This window comes from Ictidomys tridecemlineatus, chromosome 3, assembly GCF_052094955.1.
Source record: "Ictidomys tridecemlineatus isolate mIctTri1 chromosome 3, mIctTri1.hap1, whole genome shotgun sequence".
NCBI classification, from domain to species: Eukaryota; Metazoa; Chordata; class Mammalia; order Rodentia; family Sciuridae; genus Ictidomys; species Ictidomys tridecemlineatus.
The window spans coordinates 45,449,162-45,466,284 of NC_135479.1; the positions used below are offsets into that span (position 1 = coordinate 45,449,162).

Here is a 17,123-nt window from a genome sequence, read left to right on the forward strand (position 1 = left end):
ATTTATAGGCTTTGATTTACAAATGCAATGTAAAAATTCAGTCAAGCTAATTAACATCCATCATCTCAAAATTCTTATTTTTCGTGATCTGAACATCTGAAATACATTGTCTTCTTTTGGCAGGGGGTGGGGCTCTGGGAATTAAACCCAGGAGTGATTTACTACCCAAGCTACACCTCCATATATTTTTATATTTTTTTTTGAGACAGGGTCTCACTAAGTTGAGCAGGCTGACCTTGAATTTGTGATCCTTCTAACTTAGACTCACAAGTTGCTGGAATTATAGATATGTTTCACCAATACTGGCAAAATGTATGCTTTGTAATTTTGAAATGTACACTATACTTATTAACTGTATTCACCATGCAGTGTGATAGGTCATAAACATAACCCTGCAAATGTCTTCTTCCTCATGCCTGAGACTTTGTACTCTTTGATAGTTGCCTCATTCCCCTCAGTCTCCACCCACTGACAACTATCATTCTACTCTCTGCTTCTATTAGTTCAATTGTTTTAGGTTCCACATATAAGTGAGAACATGTGGTATTTGTCTTTCTATGTCTGGCTTATTTCACTTAAAACATTCTCCAATTCCATCCATGTGATAGCAAATAACAGAATTTTCTTCTTTTCAAAGACCCAATAATATTCCATTATACACATATACCACATTTTTGTATCCTTTCATCTGTTTGTTTATTTCACTGGGCTAATGTGAATAATGCTGCAATGAACATGGTAATGAAGATATCTCTTCAACAAACCAATTTTAAATCTTTTGATTAAATACAAAAAAGTGGGACCACTCAACTTCTCTTTTCATTGTTAAAGGTTTCTATGATTCTAGACAGTCACCTTGGAGAGGAAGGAAAGGAGTTCTGCCACTGAGCTTCATGCTGGGGCTCAGCTGTCACAAGGGAGAGTATTGGACTTGTCCCTGAAGATTCAACCTCTGAAATAACAGTGAGAGGCTAGAGAGAATTCTGATGATTGGAAAAAGATGGGTGGTACAGGTTCTTCTCATAGGATAAGCTACTCAGGAAGATTTGGAGGGTTTGATGGAATTGTTAGCAAAGAGCTCTCCTCTGGCCACAGAGCAGAGGAAGAAACAGCGGACCAGAGTATAAAGCTCCAGAGCGGAAAATTTCTGTTGGTGTCCAAACTAAGTTTTTGGCTTTCTGTGAGGCTTGGAAAGACTTATACTGATGTTTTAATCACCTGTTTAGTGTTCTGGAGACTCCTGTCAGCGGCCTCACTGAGCCTGCTCCAGCAGGCAGAGGGGAGCTGCTGGCTTATGCACCATGCTCTTGTGTGAGCTGTTTCTTTCCCATGGCTGTCTCCAACACTTCACAGCTCCCTCTGGGCCACTTAGATGGTACAAGCCAAACCTGTGAGCCCCAAAGGAGACTAAAGACACTCATTTTGGTTAACTTCTCACCAGATCTGAAGTCAGAAGGGACTCCTTAAAAGAGCCAAAATGCAGAGAGATAAGGCACAGTCTCTGGAGACCAGCGGTTGCTGGGGCAGTACAGAAGCTTGCCTTCTAGGACATTCACCACACAGACATACTGAAGCTCTTGGATATTTATCATGAAAGAAGTCCTCACAAGTGAAAAGAATACTGAAAGAACTCAGGGCAGGACAGTGTAAGAAACAAAAACTCATGAGCATGCAAGAAGCTAACTGAGGAGGTTCAGGGCAGTGGCATGTAGAGCATGTCAGCACTTTACTTCCTCTGCAATTTTCATTGGTCACAGCTTCTTGGTGGCTGTGGTGTATATGAATGATAGTTGCTAGGCATTAAGATATTTAATCTGATTATCACAGTAATCCTGTGAGACAGAAAAAGAAAGAGGAAACTGAACTGCAGAGAAAATGAATATTTTTTCAGTGTTGAAGCTGGGATTTGAACTCAAGTCTTTGTTCAGTCTTTATACTAGATGGCTCTCAAGAAGGTTATGGTACTTTTGCAGACAGAAAGGGACCTACTTCAAGCCCTTCTTACTTAAAGGATACAGTACCTGTCTTGGCTCAGCAGAGGCCCAAAGACATCCAGGACAAAATAAACAACTGTGATCAACTTGCATTTACATGAACAGAAACTGGGTGCTTGGCTAAGCTACAGGCAAGAGCAAAAATACTGAAATTAAATATTTACCAGGGTACCTGCCCTAAAAGAAGTTCTCTCATTCATTTATTTCATTTTCCTGGATGCATTATGGACAAGACCTCTACTGATCAGACAATGAGTTGAATGAATATATAAAACTAGTCACTGCTGGATGCTCAGGTAAGACCTATATATGAATGTCCCTTGAAAGTTCTCTGTGCTATACAGTCTTGAACTTATACTGGATGCACTATAAAGAATAAAGTCCAGGGGGGGCTGGGGTTGTGGCTCAGTGATAAAGCGCTTGTCTAGGGCATACAAAGCCCTGGGTTCGATCCTCAGCATCACATAAAAATAAATAAATAAAGTCCAGGGGCTGTGGCTGTGGCTCAGTGCTTGCTTGGCATGTATGAGGCACTAGGCTGGATTCTCAGCACCACATATAAAGGTCTATCAACAACTTAAAAAAAAAAAAAAGAATAAAGTCCACCAGAAGACATAGGTACTGGAAAATAAATCAAAGCTTCCTCCTTCTCTCTGGTGCCCAAAAGCTCCTCAAATCTACCAACCCCAGAAACTTACTATTCAAGCAACATCAGTCAACCCTTGATCTTAGAACAAGGTATGATGGAGGAGAAGAGAAAACAATAGTTTGCATATCCCCTTCCCCCTTCTCAGTGGAAAAGTGGAAAGACCAGGCTTAAAGAAGAGATGCTGATTTCTGACTGAGTTCTCAGGGAACACTTCTCTGCCATAAAATTTTCCTTCACTTCCCATTCCTTTCTCTTTCCAGGGGAAGCTTCTTCATTCAACTGTCTGTTCTCTGGGCTGAAAGTTAACTTTCCTTTGTCTGGCCAGACCACTCTGAACATGCCACTGTACCCTGCTCTGCTATGCCAGAGTTCAAGCAGAGAAGCTGCCAATATGCCCTTTATCAGAGGAAGGGAGGCAGTCTCTCAAGGGAACTCTGCTTACTGAGGTAGAGACTCCTATAGCAGCAAATGGCACATACTGCCCTCCCTTGGAGACCTCAGAGAAATCTTTTTACTAAGGCTGCAGTTACAGAAGAGCAAAAAGGAAGGGATTGAGAGGCAGGTCCTGACCAGAGAGGTCTCAAGTCTCAGAAGAGTACCTGTAAGGACAAGGAAAAGGTTGCCTGTCATGAGGGCTTAATTAACCGGCCCACCTGAGAAGGAGGGTGCTGGGAAAATGAAAGGGGCAAATCTTATAGACAACTGAATACATAGGAGGGTGTAGAAGGAAAGTGCTCCAAAGCTGATGACAAGGCAGGCAGGAAACCTCCTTGTCTGTGCTGACAGGAAAGGAAGGGTGAAATTCTGGGTCTTGTCTCTGCAGGATTTCCAATAGGCATCTGAAGTTCCCGCTCTTCCCAAGGGCGTGCTGACAGCTGGGAATACTGCCCTTCAGGTCAGGCAGGGCAGAGATCTAGACCTCTCAGGAGGTCACCAAGAGGTTCAGCAAGGACTTAAGCATGAGCCCATACACAAATGGGACTGCCATTTCCTGTTGGGTTTCCATGCTATAAAAAAGTGGGGGAGAATTGCCAACTACAAAGTGCTCTCGCTGTCTTTTGTGGAAAATGGAGTATGCAATGTATCCAGCTCCAGATTCTGACTTGTAAATCTAAATGAGAACTAACTAGTTGCTAGATGTTGGAGGCTTACAGTATTAAACAGACATCCCTCCACCCTCACCTGCTAGCATTTCTGCTTGCTGTTCATGGATTTTCAGGGAGCTGATGACAAAATTGTCTTGAGCTATCAGAGCAAGGGCAGTCTTGGGCTTTGGCAGCTCCTTCTGAACACCAGTTCACTGTCCTGAGTTCTTAAACAGCTCTGATGGAACAAGCCATCTGTGAGGGTTATTTAACTTGGAGCTGGAAGACGGTGAGGATGTGGAAAAAATAAACTGTGCAGCCAAAGGATAGGGCCTGAGCAAGAAGGCAGGTGGCATGTTCATGGAAGTGTGTGCCAGGGCTGAGAGTTGGGTGAAAGGAATGGTGCCGAAAGGAGGCCAGCATGGGAAGGACTGAAATGCCCAGGACAGTATGGTTTTATTTCAAAAGTAATGTTTTGTTGTTTTCCTTCAAGGGCTCACTTGTGGGTTTCTGTTTCTAGGAGAATCCTGGGATATCTGACTGTAGCACACTTGCCCTGCCTTCTGCAAAGCTACCTGAAGCCTGCCTAACTTCTTGCTGGACCTAAATCTTAGCCTACAAGGTAAATCTAATAGGTTTTTGACATCTAAAACCACAAGATAAGAGCAATAGATGAAAGGATAGAAATGAGAATGGTGGAGGATTTGAAGGAATGTGCAGGAATTACAGAAAACAACAGAAACTGCAGAATGATCTGGGAAGATGAACAGGAATGAGATGTGTGACTGGATTATAACTCTTTGGAGTCCTCTTAACAGTCCTCCCCTCACTAGCAAAACATACATTGAAAGAGACTTTTTAAAAAAAATTTTTTTTAAATTTTTTGCACCAGGGATCAAACCCATGGGCACTTGTCCACTGAGCCACATCCCTAGCACTTTTTTTTTAAAGTTGTAGATGGACACAATACCTTTACTTTATTTTTATTTAGTGCTGGGATCAAACCCAGTGCCTCATACATGCTCTGCAAGTGCTTTACAACTGAGTCACAACCCAGCCCCCCCCAGCTCTTTTTATTAAGACAGGGTCTCACTAAGTTGCTTAGGGCTTCAAAAAGTTGCTAAGTCTGGCTCTAAACTTTTGATTCTCCTGCCTCAGCCTCTGGGATGATAGGCATGTGCCACTGTGGCCAGTGAGAGAGACTTATTTTAAAAGTCTAGAAATATTTATTTATTTTTATTATTGCTATTATTATTATTACTTTGCAATAATGGGGATTAAATCCAGGGGTGCTGTACCTGTGAGTTACATTCCCAGCCCTTATTTTTTTTGAGACAGAGTCCAGCTAAACTGTGGAGGCTGTCCTTGAACTTAAGATCCTCCTGCCTCAGCCTCCCAAATTACTGGGATTGCAGGTATGTACTACCACACCTAGCTATGCTTATTTCATTTAATCTTTACTGAAATCTGATCATGCTCATTTTATTAAAGGACTAAAGGAATTATCTAGTGTTTTCTTCTGATTAGCACAGAGCGTAATGAAAACTATGACTTACATCTAGAATAGAAAGATGTATTTTTCTGCAGGTCATTCTGGTAAAATGGCATTAGAGTTGATATCTCATGTGATCCATTCTTTTTTTGTGTGTGTGTGTGTGATCCATTCTTGATCACCAAGTTTATGTTGTATATCCTGAAGGTTTTGAAAAAGAGGCAAATAAGCTGCTGTGTGTATATATATATATAATTATATATATATAAATAAAACTGTTTTTCTTTTCTTTTCTTTTCTTTTTTTTTTTTTTTTTTGTGTGCAGTGCTGGTGATTGAACCAGGGTATGAACATGCTAGGCATGTGTTCTACCACTGAACTACACTCCAAGCCCTATTTCTGGTTATTTATTAAATCTTTCCAAGTAAGTAAACCAAGAACAGGCTTAAAAGACACCAACTATGAATGGGGCTTACTCTACGTTTGAAGCACAAACCTAGAAGGATATGCGAACAGTTATAAACTACTTTGAAGTATAGTTTCAGTGCTATATACTGATAAGACAGAAGAAAGAGGATAAAATTGTACCAGCCTGTACTAGGGAAACCTACATGCAGCCTCAACTTTTGTGTGTATGTGTCATTGGGGATCAAATCCAAGGCCTGAAGCATAATAGGCAGGCCATTCTATCACTGACCTATACTTCTAGGCCCAGTATTAGTACATTTAAAAAAAATATTTTTATTTAGTTGTAAAAGATGGACACTATACCTTTATTTATTTATCTTTATGTGGTGCACAGGATCGAACCCAGTGCCTCACCCGTGCTAGGCGAGTGCTCTACCACTGAGCCACAACCCCAGACCAGTATTATTATTATTATTTTTGCAGTACTTGGGATCTAACCCAGCTCATACACATGCTAAGCAAATGCTCTGAGCTACATTCCCCCATCCTTTATTTATTTTTATGTTTAGACAGGCTCTTACTAAGTTGCTCAGTGTGGCTTTAAACTTTTTTTTAATTGGTTCTTTTTAGTTATACACAACAGCAGAATCCATTTTGACAAAATTATACAAGCATGGACTATATCTTATTGAATTTTCTTTTTGGTATCACAGATTGAACCCAGGGATGCTTAGCCACTGAGCTACATCTCAAACCCTTCTTTTTTATTTTGAGACAGCATCTCATTAAGTTGCTTAGGGCCTCACACTAAATTGCTAAGGTTGGCCTTGAACTTGTGATCCTCCTGTCTCAGCCTCCTGAGTTGCTGGGATTACAGGTGTACTCTACCATACCTGGCTAAACTTTTTAAAAATGCCAACATATAACTAAAAGTTGTCACTGAATTCTTTTGTTTAGGATAAAGTCACTTTTGCTGATAAATCAGTAAAGAAGCTCAAAGAGAGCATCTCATCTGAGAGGCATTCATGACATGGTGGAAACCTAGCTTCAAGTGTTGGGCCAAACTAAGGCTGCATAGTACATGTGGTTTAAAAACACAGCACATGAAGCTGGGTATGGTGGTGCATGCCTGTAATCACAGCAGCTCAGGAGGCTGTGAGGATTGTGAGTTCAAAGCTAGCCTCAGCAATGATGAGGCACCAAGCAACTTAGTAAGACCCTGTCTCTAAATAAAATACAAAATAGGATGGGGATGTGGCCCTGTGTTTGAGTGCCTTTGATTCAATACCTGATACCCAAAATAAATAACAACAACAACAACAAGATAGCACATGATACAAACAAATGGCACACAAAAGGTTGAATTTTAAAAACAAAATCATCTTACTCACCTCTGGTTTCTAGACCCTCTGTTCCCCATCCTGAGAGTATACTTTAATTTATGCATATATTTTCACATGTGATTATCTATGAGCTTCTTAGTTTTTATAGATAAAGCACATTTTATAGCAAATGCTAAGGATTATCAATAATTAACTTTTGGAACTGACCCAGAAAACTTAACATGTTTATTGTAATACATTTCTCTGTGTTGGCAGGACTGACAGGAAGAACTGGTAAAGGCAGAAAGAAAAGCAAAGAGGAGAAAACTCCTGAAGATGACCCAAGTCCATCAGTCATGCTCAAGTTCAGCAGGCCTGGGAGTAGTCAGCAACCACATATTCCTTAGTCAGGTAGGGTCTCAAAGGACAAAAGGCTGGACACAGAGGGCTGCATTTGTGACACAAAAGCACGTGAAAAGAATATGTATGTATGTGCACCTAGTCTGCATGCTGCCCAGGAAATACATTTCTTTTCTCCCAAGACCATACTTTCCAAACATTTTAAAGTGTCCCACTGAACGTATTCAATAAATATTAAGCATCTGCTATGGTATGGCAGGCCCTATTAAAGGCACAAAAATTTAGCAAAGGATAAAACAATGTTCCTGCTCTCATGGAGCCTAATATTCCTGTGAGATAGATAATCAGATAGTGGTGGGAAGCACTGTGAGAAAAATAAGGCAGGATAAGAAGGACAGAGTATCTATCTGGGTGAGGAAGAAATATTGTTATTTTCTATAAGATAGACAGGGACAGGATTTTAGATGACAATTGATCAGGAGTGAGCCACAAAGCAGAGAGGGCTTCCTGGGTTGGTAACTGGAGTGCCAGGGAGTCTACACACTATTACACAGTATAAAGGAAGGAGAACTAGCTTTTCTAGCTCAGTTCAGTGAGAGAAGAGGCCTTTGAGAGATTATGCAGCTTGCACACCCTCCATGTAGTTTCTGGAAAGCTTCCATCACACATGAGAGTTTTATGTTGAATTTTAAGTTTGACCACAAATATTTAAACTTCCCTGGACCACAAATACAGTATCTTCTCTGTGGTTTAGCTGGCACCAAGTACATGTTATGAATCTCTATATGTCTGCCTGTTATTTAAATTTCTTACAGAAGTGCCAAGGTCTTTAGTTGTGATTTACCTTCTTCCACTCCATACTGGTGGGTATGAACCTTAATCAGGCCTAATTCTTAAGGAAAGGAGAAATATTTACCATTGAAGATTAGATTTTTAAAATATATTTTTTAAAAATCTATTTTTTAGCTATAGTTGGACACAATACCTTTATTTTATTTATTTATGTGTGGTACTGACGATCGAACTCAGGGCCTCATACATGCTAGGCAAATGCTCTACTGCTGAGCCACAACCCTAGCTCCTGAAGCTTAGATTTTTAACTATGAAGTTAAATTTCCCCTTATTACTTTTCTCTTCAAAAAATGTCAATGGAGGGTCTATTTTAAGTTCTTATATTTGAAATAAAATATAAAAATTGAAAAATTTCTGTGCTGTTTTCACTGAAGTTGAGAATAAAACTTAGAGCTAAATAAATCTTTAACTATACTAAAAAGCAAAACATGAAGGAATAATGAGCTCCAAATATCTAAATATGTACTCTTTCTTACTTACCAATTCCTGAGAATTATGACCTGCACTAGAATTACAAAGAATATAGAAAACAGCCCCTGCTCCCCAGCTGAGCCATAGACAAGTTGGCCTGGGAAAGGGCTTTGGCTCCCCAAGCACACAAAATTCTCAAAGGGTTCCTTGGGTTATCCCTAATCAAAGGGTCAGTTTCTCTTACATAATTGCCAAGAGAGCCATGTGGCATTTTTATCAAATGAAGGCACATAGGCAGATCATCTGAAACTCAGGAGTGTCAAAACAATCACTCCTACTTCATTCTAGATATTTGTCACTGTCTTCCTCCTTCTCTTAATGGGCCTTTGGGCTGTGATTCTCTCTTATATCCAGATTGTCTCTGTGTGTGTGTGTGTGTGTGTGTGTGTGTGTGTGTGTGCGCGCGCACGCTGCGGGGAGCCAAGCCAGGAAATTGAGTTTTATAGGAGAATAGCAGAGCTATTTGTTATGAAGTATCAAACCCGTGCAAACACATTCTAAGTACAATGCCTACCTTAATAAAATGACCAATAACTTTCAAAGTATCCAACCTGAAAGGCTAGAAATACATTTTTAAAAAAACTAGCATCAACCTCTAATTAGAAGGACTTCAAATGCATGTTTCTTGGTAAAGGAAGGAGACCCTCATTGTTATACAAAATTACATATAAGAGGAAGTGAGGGGAAAGGGGGAAAAAAAGAGAGAGAAATGAATTACAGTAGATGGGGTAGAGAGAGAAGATGGGAGGAGAGGGGAGGGGGGATAGTAGAGGATAGGAAGGGCAGCAGAATACAACACACACTAGTATGGCAGTATGTAAAAAAGTGGATGTGGAACCGATGTGAATCTGCAATATGTATACGGGGTAAAAATGGGAGTTCATAATCTGCTTGAATCAAATGTATGAAATATGTCAAGAGCTTTGTAATGTTTTGAACAACTAATAAAAAAATAAAAACAAAATCAAATGCATATTTCTAACTCATCTACCCTTCCAGTTCTCTAGTGAAATGACTGAAGAAAAAAGCAACTACATACCAGAAACTTTGAGGAATTTTATGCAAGATAAACTGCAGAGGAGACTGGAATGAGGAAAAAGGACAACTGATGTTCCACACTTTGTGGGCTCAATAAGAACACAAAGGAAAGCTTAGCAGCAGTACCTCACTAATAATAACCTTACCTTGGAAGAACTAGGACAAGAGCCAAGGTGTGCGGGGATACGTTAGAAGGGTACACCTAGGTTTTACCAAGGCTAATGGGCTAGGTTTACAATTAATGTGGGTGATTAGATGAGGCAGAAGGAGGACAGTTGCTTTCTTTTTCTTTTTCTGGTGCTGGGGATCGATCCCAGGATCTCACACATGGTAGGCATTCTACCACTGAGCTACGACCCCTGCCCTGGCTGGCTTCTAACAGAGGCAAAAAAACTAGAATAGGAACACTAAGTTGAGAAATTTGGTCTACTGCAATAAACACTGGATTTAGCTATAGTGACATCTAGCCCTAGCTGCTTCTCTACTATCCTTTAGAAGAGTTTAACTCCAATAGTGTAAATCAAACGTTCCTCTTTTCCCTTTATCTGTACCTGAAAATCTTAAGAACCATCTAAACTCAAAACAAATATAGCTAAGGATGGAAAAATAATTCACCAAATAAATAAAAAGGCATTACAGAAAGGTACCAATCTGAGGAATTAGTACAAAAAGTCATTGAAAAAATAAGCACAAATTTTAGAAACCTTAAGTTAATAAGATTTCATAGTAGTGGCACAAAGATAGATGAATAAACCACTAGAGCAGAACAGAGTCTAGAAAGAGATCCAAATATATATAACCACCTGATGGATGACAAGGCAACATGTGATTCAGTGGGGAAAACTGATCTTTCAATAAATGATTCTGGGTTAGTTAGATATCTATATGGAAAAAAATTAACCTTGCTCCTACCTCATGCCATATATAAGGTCCAGGACCATAAACCTAAACATGAAAGATAATACAACCTCTTGAAGAAAATATAGACTATTTTCCTGACAAGCAAACATTTCTTTCTTTCTTCTTCTTCTTCTTCTTTTAAATTTAACAGAGTTTCAAACATTTCTTAAATAGAACACAAAAAGCACTAAGCAGCTGGGTGTGGTGGTGTATGCCTATAGTCCTAGTTACTCAGGAGGCTGAGGCAGGAGGATCATTTGAGTTCAGGAGTTTGAATTTTTACTGGGCAACACAGGGAGACCTCTTCTCAATCAATCAATCAATCAAATTAACTGAGTTTAAACTTAACATTACTGAATATTACTAAACCTCAATAAAAGTAAGAATCAAGTAACTGCATTTCAATCTAGATTAGGCAGTTATATAGAGAAAAACAACCAGGAAAAACCATAGGAAATGCAGTGAGCAGCAGTTAAATAGAATAGAAAACTGAAAACAAAACTCCCCCATAAAAAAAAAAGAAAAAAGAAAAAAGAAAAAGACCAGAAAACTGAATTAGTAAAATAAATGACTTGATGGAGCCTCTACTATAATACAGAGGAGAAAATACAGTTGAAAATATTGGGGGAAAAAATTAAAAATGTGGACACATAACCCAAATCTTTACAAGTTATTCCAGAATTAAGAGGACTGATAGGAAAAGAACAATAATTTTTTTTCTTTTTTTTAAGAGAGAGAGAGAGAGAGAGAGAGAGAGAGAGAGAGAGAGAGAGAGACAGAGAGAGAGAATTTTTAATATTAATTTTTTAGTTATCGGCAGACACAACATCTTTGTTTGTATGTGGTGCTGAGGATCGAACCCGGGCTGCACGCACGCCAGGCAAGCGCGATACTGCTTGAGCCACATCCCCAGCCCCTAATTTTTTTTTTAAATGAGAAAGAATGGAGGAAAAAAGGAAAGATTTAACGTCTGAACAGTCATGCTACGAAACTTAAAGAGACCAACACCTTCATTAGGAATGGCAAAATCATGTTTTTTTGTTCTGTTTCTTGTTTTGAAGGCATCTGTGTCTTCAATGGAGAGTGCCATAATCACTTAGTAATTTCTGGCACAGAATAAAAAGCACACCTATACCTATTCAGACATCTGTCATTTGTGATCCAGAAATATTTTGGCGCAGTCTTTATTTCCAAAAATAATAAAAACAAAAAAACCCTGCAAGCATTTTTTTTTTTTTTAAATTTTTGGTTTTGGGTACCAGGGATTGAATTCAGGGGCACTCGACCACCGAGCCACATCCCAGCCCTATTTTGTATTTTATTAGCCACAGGGTCTCACTGAGTTGCTTAGTGCCTCGATAAAATTACTGAGGGTGGTTTTTTGAACTCGCGATCCTCCTGCCTCCATCTCACAAGCCGCTGGGATTACAGGCACATGCTATCGCGCCTGGCCCCTGCAAGCATTTTAAAAAAATAAACATCATACAAATACGTTTGGTCTCAGACATATTTGCCCCAATAGAAGCAAATATGCCCCAACTAGAAGCCATTAATTTAGTAGGGCAAAAGCAGACACTCTCAGATTAGCAAAGATAATACACGTTTTTCTTTCGGACAATAATATAAATTCTTAAACACGTACCCCAGCAGAATTCTGTATTAGTAAACAATTGAGAACATTTAAAAAGTTTTAACAAACAGCATAACAAAAGGAAGATAGGGAAACTGTTAAACATCGAAAGAGTCATTAAGAGTCATATCAATGAAATACAAAATATGGAGCTTGTTTAGATCTTCCTTTTCGTAAACCAACTGTGAAACAGCATTTTGGAGATAATCTGGGAAATGTGAAGCGGACCCTGTCATATTAACAAATTATTAATTTAGAAATGTATAATAATAGTATGTAGATTATGCTTAAGACAAAATACTTAGAAATATCTCCTAAAGTATTTTCTGTACAATGAATGAGACTTGATTAAAAATCTTTAGAAACAAAAGTATGGCAGCGAGACAAGAAAAGTAATCAAACCAATTAAAAAAAAGATTAATAAAATCCTGGCGAATCGAATACAAAAGCATATAAAAAAAAATTGTGCACCATGATCATGTAGGATTCATCCCTGAGATGCAAGGCTGGTTCAATACACAGAAATCAATAAATACTTTTCACCACATCAATAGACTTAAAGACAAGAACCATATGATCATCTCAATAGATGCAGAAAAAGCATTTGACAAAGTATAGCAACACTTTATGTTCAAAACACTAGAAAAACTAGGGATAACAGGTACTTACCTCAACATTGTAAAAGCTATATATGCTAAACCTCAGGCTAGCATCATCCTAAATGGAGAAAAACTGAAGGCATTCCCTCTAAAATCTGGAACAAGACAGGGATGCCCTCTATCACCACTTCTATTCAATTTAGTTCCTGAAATACTAGCCAGAGCAATTAGACAGACAAAAGAAATTAAAGGCATAAAAATAGGAAAAGAAGAACTTAAATTATCGATATTTGTGGATGACATGATAATATATTTAACAGACCCAAAAGGGTCTACAAAGAAACTACTAGAGTTAATAAATGAATTCAGCAAAGTGGCAGGATATAAAATCAACACGCATAAATCAAAGGCATTCCTGTATATCAGCAACAAAACTTCTGAAATGGAAATGAGGAAAACCACTCCATTCACAATATCCTCAAAGAAAATAAAATACTTGGGAATCAATCTAACAAAAGAGGTGAAAGATTTATACAATGAAAACTACAGAACCCTAAAGAGAGAGATAGAAGAAGAACTTAGAAGATGGAAATATGTACCCTGTTCATGGATAGACAGAACTAACATCATCAAAATGGCGATATTACCCAAAGTTCTCTACAGGTTTAATACGATGCCAATTAAAATCCCAACGGCATTTCTTGTAGAAATAGATAAAGCAATCATGAAATTCATATGGAAAAACAAAAGACCCAGAATAGCAAAAGCAATTCTAAGCAGGAAGTGTGAATCTGGAGGTACAGCGATATCAGAGTTCAAACTGTACTACAAAGCAATTGTAACAAAAACAGCGTGGTACTGGTACCAAAACAGGCAGGTGAACCAATGGTACAAGGACACAGAAACCAATCCACAAAATTACAATTTTCTTATATCTGATAAAGGGGCTAAAAGCATGCAATGGAGGAAGGATAGCATCTTCAACAAATGGTGCTGGGAAAATTGGAAATCCATATGCAACAAAATGAAATTGAATCCCTTTCTCTCGCCATGCACAAAAGTTAACTCAAAATGGATCAAAGAGCTAGATATCAAATTAGAGACACTGCATCTAGATAGAAGAAAAAGTTGGCTACGATCTACATACTGTGGGATCGGGCTCCAAATTCCTTAATAGGACACCCATAGCCCAAGAGTTAATAACAAGAATAAATAAATGGGACTTACTTAAACTATAAAGTTTTTTCTCAGCAAGAGAAACAATAAGAGAGGTAAATAGAGAGCCTATATCCTGGGAACAAATTTTTACCCCTCACACTTCAGATAGAGCCCTAATATCCAGAATATACAAAGAACTCAAAAAATTAAACAATAAGATAACAAATAACCCAATCAACAAATGGGCCAAGGACCTGAACAGACACTTCACAGAGGAGGACAATCAATCAACAAGTACATGAAAAAATGCTCACCATCTCTAGCAGTCAGAGAAATGCAAATCAAAACCACCCTAAGATACCATCTCACTCCAGTAAGATTGGCAGCCATTATGAAGTCAAACAACAATAAGTGTTGGCGAGGATGTGGGGAAAAGGGTACACTTGTACACTGCTGGTGGGACTGCAAATTGGTAAGGCCAATTTGGAAAGCAGTATGGAGATACCTGGGAAAGCTGGGAATGGATCCACCATTTGACCCAGCTATCGCCCTCCTCAGACTATTCCCTGAGGATCTTAAAAGAGCGTACTATAGGGATACTGCCACATCAATGATCATAGCGGCACAATTCACAATAGCTAGACTGTGGAACCAACCTAGATGCCCTTCAATAGATGAATGGATAAAAAAAAGTGGCATCTATACACAATGGAGTATTACGCAGCACTAAAAATGACAAAATCACAGAATTTGCAGGGAAATGGATGGCATTAGAACAGATTATGCTAAGCGAAGCTAGCCAATCCTTAAAAAACAAATGCCAAATGTCTTCTTTGATATAAAGAGAGCAACTAAGAACAGAACAGGGAGGAAGAGCATGAGGAAAAGGTTAACACTAAACAGAGACGAGTGGGGGGAGAGAAAGGGAGAGAGAAGGGAAAGCATATGGAAATGGTAGGAGACCCTCAATGTTACAGAAAATTACATATAAGAGATTGTGAGGGGAAGGGGGGGAAACAAGGGAGAGAATTGAACAACAGCAGATGAGATAGAGAGGGAAGATGGGAGGGGAGGGGTGGGGGGATAGTAGGGGATAGGAAAGGTAGCAGAATACAACAGTCACTAATATGCCATTATGTAAAAATGTGAGTGTGTATCCGATGTGATTCTGCAATTTGTATTTGGGGTAAAAATGGGAGTTCATAACCCAGTTGAGTCAAATGTATGAAAGATGATATATCATGAGCTTTGTAATGTTTTGAACAACCAATAAAAAAATAAAAAAATAATAACAAAAGGTGAAAAGTAAAATACCCATAATGCAAGATAAAAACAAACCTCTGGTAAACTGTTTTATTTCAAACCATGTCTTGCTCATTCTCTTTGATTCTGACACATCACTAAGAAATTATATGTGTATATTTGCCATTGTAGAGGAGGATGATTTAACTTAAAATTCTTGGCACCCTTTGTCTAAGAAACCTTTTACTATTCCACACCTTAGAAATTGTCATGTAGTCACTACTGCAGTGGAAATAAGAATTTCCATCACAACCTTGGAACCCTAATGAAACTTCATAGGAAAACTCCATGTGTGAGAGCAAGCAGAATCCCAGCTTCTAACAGTGACCATGACTCAGGAACTACTATAGAGCCCTGCATTAACATAGCTGAGATACCCAGAGTTTACTGTCACTGCCCACTTGCAAAATAGGGCTTCTAAAATAGAGTTCTAAAACATAAATGTAATTCAAAGTTATTAAAATAAAGATGAAGCTTAGTTGGATCTAGAAAGGACAGGTTCCAAATAAATGAGTTCTAACTTTCTGAAAAAAAAAAAAAAGATTGAAAAAAATATTGGCAAAAATACCTGCTCAATCTACATAGTGGTTTGTTATACTATTCTCTTTACTTTCATCTATGTTTCAACATCTCAAAAAAAAAAAAGATTAAAAGACTAAACAAAACAATAAAATTCTGAAGAACAAAAGTAAATATATTGTATTAAAAAAAGATATGGCAAGGTCAGGGGTTGTGAGGCACTCTTGTAATCCCAGCTGACTCAGGAGGCTGAGGCAGAAAGACAGTAAGTTTGAGGTCAGTCTCTACAGCCAGATCCTGTCTCAAAATGAAAAATAAAAAAGGGCTGGAAATGTTTATCAATGGTAGAGTGTCCCTGGGTTCAACCCCCTGTACTGCAAAACAAAAACATAAGTGGCAAAAAGCAGAAAGGGTAAGATAATTCTATATAAGTGATATTAATAGGATTCTAAAACAACGCAATTGTCAGAAATTATTCTTCAAAGAAAAGATATGTATTGTAAAAAATTAAATGATTCTGAAGTTATTACAATGTATAGTGATTACTCTAGGCACTGTGGCATGGGTCTGAATTGCTGGATGTTGACATTAAGTAAGGTGCTTTATCTTTCTGAAAAATAGGGATAATAACAATATTTATCCTAAGCAGGGGTTATTATGACGATTAAATACTGCCATACTGGAAACTAATGGCTATTATTATTAATAAAATCTCATTGAGGGAAGGGAGGGGGAAGGGAGGGTGCATGAGGGTAGGAAAGACAGTAGAATGAGATGGACATCATTACCCTAAGGACATGTATGAAGACACAAATGGTGTGACTCTACTTTGTGTAAACCAGAGATATGAAAAGTTGTGTTCTATATGTATAATATGAATTGTAATGCATTCTGCTATCATATGTAACAAATGAGAATAAAAAAAAAATCTTGACACCTTTAAAAGCTAGGAAATTGGTAGGTGGTAAAAGTAGGAATAAGTTGCAAGTGCTACATCTGTACATGAGGTAGTGTAGCAGAAACTGCTGGTTGTTTCCTGTTATCTGCTTTCCTCTTCCTCTGTAATGGAACATCCTAAATTTTAGCTATGCACATGGCTGCCTAGAATAAAAATATTTACTAGTATTTACCATAGTTAGGTCTGGCCACATGACTTAGTTCTGGCCAATAGGATATAGTCAGAAATGGATATGAACTCCTAGGACAGGTGCTTAAAAGAAGTAGTCTCTTTCTCACTGAAAATGAAAGCCATGTACAGCAAAGCAACAAAGTGAGCAAAGGCTCTTTGTGATACTACAGAATGCCAAGCCAGAAAACCTGGGCTTCTTTCCCTTGAGAGGGAAA

At 38.4% G+C, this 17,123-nt stretch overlaps 2 protein-coding genes across 7 annotated transcripts in view; one reads left to right on the forward strand and one right to left on the reverse strand.

Annotated features, from left to right (window-relative positions):
- Hic1 (HIC ZBTB transcriptional repressor 1) overlaps window positions 1-7,428 on the forward strand; it is a 50,384-nt gene extending 42,956 nt beyond the window's left edge. The window contains exons 2-5 of one of the 3 annotated variants that reach the window (XR_013436260.1): window positions 4,249-4,350; window positions 5,067-5,143; window positions 5,546-5,644; window positions 7,227-7,428. The gene's annotated coding sequence lies outside the window, so the exon portion shown is untranslated. Of the gene's footprint in view, window positions 1-4,248; window positions 4,351-5,066; window positions 5,144-5,545; window positions 7,151-7,226 lie in introns of those variants that run through there. The other 2 variants (XR_013436262.1, XR_013436261.1) reach the window with 2 other exon arrangements.
- Smg6 (SMG6 nonsense mediated mRNA decay factor) overlaps window positions 1-17,123 on the reverse strand; it is a 234,817-nt gene that overhangs the window by 34,864 nt on the left and 182,830 nt on the right. The gene's annotated exons all lie outside the window — the stretch shown is intronic.